Raw genomic sequence first — 5364 nt, forward strand, 5'->3', positions numbered from 1 at the left:
AAATAAAATATGTTTACAAATTTGAGATTTTCTTAAGTTTTATAGTGTGTATACAAGAAAAATTTGGCAATTTATTTTTGTATTTTTTGTGAATATGTGTAAAAAATTTGAGGTCAATTAAGTACTTAGATTGAAGTATATGAGGGTTTTTATGGGTTGTGATCTTAGAAATTTGAGATTTAGGATCTATGAGTGATTTTGAGTCCTAGCAATATCTGCTAGTTGAATTGAAACAATATTTGGTGAAAATAATTAAGACTTTAATATCTATACATAATCCAATTTTTGAAGTAATTGAATGGTTCACTAAGGAAAAATTAGTATTGAAAGATCAACATTTATGTTGGAGAAGGAGGGTGGCCAATGACCAAGAGGTTTTGGGAGCTTTGCTTGTTATTGGTATGTGTGATCTTCTTCAATTTTTTTGTGTTTATTGCTTACTTGGTTGTTGCAAGATATGCAGATTTTGAGTCTAAATCAATTATTCAATCATTAGTTAATAAATTTTTAATCTGTTGTAGGATTATTAAGATTTGTTTAATATTTAGAAATTGATAAAAAAATTGATTAGAATTAATTTAAGATCTCAGATTTGATTAGGATTTTGTTAGGATTTGATTTTGGGCTTAATTAAAATTTACAATTTGTCTAAGATTTGGTTAAGATTTAAGATTTGTTTAAGTTTGATTAAGATTTGATTAGGATTTGATTAAGATTTAATTAGGATTTGATTAGGATTTGTTTAGGGTTTTTTTTAGATTTTAACTAGGATTTGGTTAGTATTTAAGTGGATTTGATTAAGGTTTGTGTGAATTCTATAATTGAATTACATGTGGGTTTAAATGCAAAAAATGCACTTATGATCCTTAAAGCCATTAGTTAGGGAGGTAATAGAAACTTTTTGAGATAAATAGCAATTAATTGGATGTAGTGGCTAGAATAGGTCTTTTTCAAATAGGAATCCGGCATCCTCTTTGCCAATAGGGATTTGGACCACCCTAGACCCGGTCTCTCTTCTCTTGTAGTTTATTTTATTTTTCCTCTCTCACGTCTTCATGAGCTCCCGGCGCTCCGGGGATTGTTTTTCCATTTCCTTCATGCTGTGGGGATACTGCGGTGCAATATTTTTCCTCTTCTTGTTTTGTTTTTTGCTTGGTTGGTGTGTTGCGGTGCAACACTGCTTTGCCTTCTTGTTCTTGGTTTACCTGATCTTCTTGGGTTCTTGGGTTTTCTTGATCTTCATCAAGTGGCATTCTAGAGTTAATTTTTTTGTGTTCGGGCCTGCGAAGTGTAGATGCGGTCAGCTTGTTTCATAGAGGCACTGATCGTCATCGAGTACGTGGAGTGTGGCTCACCTTTCGCGGTTCAATTTGTCGTCAACTACAACAGTTGGGCGGAGAGAGGCCACATTCCGTTTTGTTCCTGTTGTTATTATTTTTTTTATTCCTCCGAGGTACCGAGGGGTGCAACGGCGCCTTCATCTTAGTTGTTGTGGTGACGGCGGCATTGTTGCTGGGATCCAGTGCAACAACAATCTATTGGAGCGGAGCTAGGATTTGGGATTGGTTGTTCTCTTGGCATTGCTAGCACATTGTTCGTGGAAAAGGACCAAGTGACACTAGCTTCAAAGGTGGCAGCATTGCGGTGGTTTTTTATTCTTTTTGGTCGTCTCTTCAATTCAAAGCTTCGCAATTTCAGAGCTCCAGATTCAATGTGGCAGTGCCGCGGTTGATAAATTCTCCTCTATGTATTATGCTGAGCTTTGATTGTTACGGTGTCCCTAGTGTATGTCCCTAGGATGTGTCGCTGCAATTGCTTTTGTTTTGTAGATTGTTGATGTTTTTTTCTTTTGATTCTGTTGTCGTTTGATACCTGATCTTAGTGTGTAAAATGTCGGTGGTTGTGTTCTTGTTTTGGAGCTGCATCAAAGGGGGTTGTATTGCTGTCGACCTCGTAGTGAGGTAGATGCGGAGTTGGTGGTTTGCAAAGCAGCAGGGATCCATTTCGGCACTAGTTCTTGTCTTCATATCCTTGTTCTACTTCAACGGCACCAGGGTTAGTTACCTAGTACACCTGTTCTCTCATTTTTATTTTTTATTTTTTATTTTTTTTCTTCTATTGTCCCTCTTCGGTGAAGGGAGGCAGTGTAGGCTGGCGGTAGTACTTTCTTGTTGCAAGCTGGTGTTCCGATGAAAAGTTGGCCACGGCGTGGAGTAGCTACTAGATTTCATTGTAGGGTGCCAATGGGCATTTATGTATTTTTTGTATGAGTACCTCCTTCTGTTATTAGAGCTTGGCAGCTTGAAAAGTCTGCGGTCAATTCCTTCTCTCTTCCCGTCTTTGTTCGCGTATCAGAGTAGCTCTCGTTTTGTTTTGTTTGATCTGATCTTTTTGCAGTCCGTATTTTGCGGTGGCACTGCTAGAGCAGCATTGAGAAGGCATCATGGTGCAGAGCTGTGGAGGGAAGAGGGCATCTAGGCGCTTGTGCATATTTGTGCGTATTGGGTGATTGCGCATCTAATTCGGTGGATTTGAATTTTTTTTCCCTTGCCGGACGTAATTGGTATCCTGAACGTGGTTGAGTGCGGAGTTCTGGCCTAGTACAGTTGGAAGAATGTCGAATCGGTTGCGCAATATAACCTATTGAGGATCGTAGGAGCGACAAGCTACCGTCCTTGCCGTCGTTTCTTTGAGAAGAAATGTTTAGCAAATCTAAGGGTGATGATGTGGACCAATTCCATTTATTATTGAGATCACCAAGGCCAGTATAGAGAGGGCAATCGTAGCGTATCAATGCAATTGTATTGATTAAATAAAAGAAGAGCTTAGAAGAAGAGATTGAGAATCCCCCTGATAACAGATTAGAGTTGCGCCATGCCAACAAGTTCACTATTGTGGAGGTGTGGAAAATCCCCAACTTATTGCAGGAACTAGTCGCAAGCCACACCATCGACCCTCTCTGTAAGTACTCAAGCAATTAGGTAGATGAATTAGACTACATGAAGTTAGGTTAATCGGATAAATTAGAATTAGGGTTGAATTAGGTTAGTTGGATGAACCATCAAAATTGAATAAATATTTTTTAAAATTGGATGAATTATTATTGAATGAATTTTAATGAAGTGGATGAAATTTTATTTGTAGATGAGAAGTTATTCATGGATGGAAACTTATCTTAGGTGAATTTAAAATTTTGGGTGAAAATTAATACTAAGAAAAAATTAAAATATAAGATAAAAATGAATAAAATAAAAATTACATAGACTTAAATTAAATTGTATGAAAAATTATCTTCTAAGTGTGTGTTTTTGTTCAATTATTTGAGTGCCTTGTGTAACTTTGTGATGTATGAAAGTAGTTGAAGGTGAATTTAATTGGTAGAGTATTAGAAAGCTAAAATAAAATAGAAGACAATTTAATCAATTTCATTGTAGGCTAATTAATATTGGTGAATTTGAATAGATTACATTTTAGAAGGAATTATGTCAATCACCATTGAGATTTTTATTAGAATTTTTGGATCTTAATCAAGTAGAAATAAGAACTTGATGGATAATTTAGGTAATTAAAATCATTGAATATTTCTAATATTTTTTTAAAAATTATTATTATTTCTTTAAAGATTTATTTTTATATTTCTATAAAATTTCTCTATTATTTTTTTTTGAAATTAATTTAGGATTTCTTTGTGTTTCTTTGATAACTTTTAAATTTATTTTGGATTGATTAAAGTTTTATTAGAATAATTAAAGATTATTTAAAGTTTATTTAAGATTCTATTAGACTAAGTAGGATTTTTATTGCATTTTTACTTATCTTTCACAACTAGTTGCATGATGCACTTTCAAGCAAAAATACATGTAATTCAATATCGCAAGCTTACTAAATCCTTGCTACTATTACTACCATATTCACAAGTCTTCAACATGGTATCATTACTACTATACTTGTAAGCTTTGTACATGATATCATCACTACTATGCTTGCAAGCCTTGTATATAATGCCATCATGACCATGCTCATGAGCCTTGTATATAAAACCATCACTACCACACTTGTAAGTCTTGTATATAATGCCATCACTACCATGACACTATCTCTACATTTTACAATGGTGCTTTAAATTATGATAATTTTAAATTGTAGCTCGATCTCTTGATTTTGCTTCTATAGAATGAAGTCCTTTTCTTCTCAACATCTTTGCATTTAGTGTTAGATTCTTTTCTTTGCCCTTCTATAACAACTTACATGATTGCCACAGTTTTTTCATGTATGTTGTTTATTGTGCTTTTGATTGCTCAAGAAGCTCCTCAGTGGTGTTCAAAGAAACCAGGTATTAAATGGTTTGGTTAGTCTTTTGCTTCTATACCCAATTCTAATGGACAATTTGCGTGTCAATATTACTATAAGCCTCCACCAAAGTTTCTTCTTGCTTTGCCCTGCTTAGGCATACTTCACTATTTTTGGATTCTAATAGTTATGCTCACACTTAAATCTTTCACAAAAGATTATGGTTAGTTGATGGTAAAAAATAGAAGCAAGTTACTATAACTTTCTAGCTTTTTGCTACTACTCTTTGTGCCTTTTTTATACAAATTCTTTGTACAAATTGATTAACTGGGTCCTCTTTGGTCATTATATCCAAAAGAAAGTTACTTCAATAGAGTCGATTAAAATAATAAACAAGAGCCTTGTGGTATAAGAATCCTTTTCAATATCAATTGCAAGTGCTTTCTCTATTCCACTATCTTCCTGCTCTTGTGAAAATTTATTATAAATCATTAATTGACATAGTCTCTCAAGTGCTTTTTAAAAATATATTTCTAGAGTATTATAAAATTTTAAAAAATAGAATAAAAAAATCTTGTAATAATGATATCAAAAGAATCATATGTTTATTGGTCCAAATATAATTTGATAAACTTACACATCTCAATAGAAGATGATTCTATTGCAATTGAGTGGCATATATATATGTATAGATTATGATGTCAAGCAAGGTAATGATCTATTTTAATTTTAATTCTTCATAATTCTATTTAGAATTAATGAACCTAATCCTCTTCTTCTTCCCTCTTCTCTACTATAGTATTAGTATCATTTGTTTTTGGTATGTCAATCCTTGCTACTATCAATTTAAGCATATATAAGTTTTGGTACCAAGGCATGACAAAATTGCTACTTCTCTCTAGAATAAATAGCAAATACTTATGCACACAATGCTTTATCACATATTACTTTCTAGAGATGAGCTTTTTACTTCATAGAATTTTTTTCATATTACTTTAGTTTCTAGAATATTTACTATTCTTTTCAAGAATCATAAGAAGAAATAATTATATTTTAAACATTTTCTAAAATGAT

At 33.2% G+C, this 5364-nt stretch overlaps 1 long non-coding RNA gene across 2 annotated transcripts; it reads left to right on the forward strand.

The window, feature by feature from the left end:
• Nucleotides 1-1044: 1044 nt before the first annotated feature.
• On the forward strand, nt 1045-3108 carry LOC149989732 (uncharacterized). Of its 2 annotated transcripts, none has more exons than XR_016499968.1 (2): nt 1045-2055; nt 2429-3108. It is a non-coding gene; the product is annotated as an uncharacterized LOC149989732 (long non-coding RNA). The 2 variants fall into 2 exon arrangements; XR_016499966.1 differs by having other exon boundaries at nt 1100-2055; nt 2398-3108.
• Nucleotides 3109-5364: the final 2256 nt, after the last annotated feature.

This window comes from Physcomitrium patens, chromosome 2 (genome assembly GCF_059467195.1).
Source record: "Physcomitrium patens ecotype Gransden chromosome 2, ASM5946719v1, whole genome shotgun sequence".
NCBI classification, from domain to species: Eukaryota; Viridiplantae; Streptophyta; class Bryopsida; order Funariales; family Funariaceae; genus Physcomitrium; species Physcomitrium patens.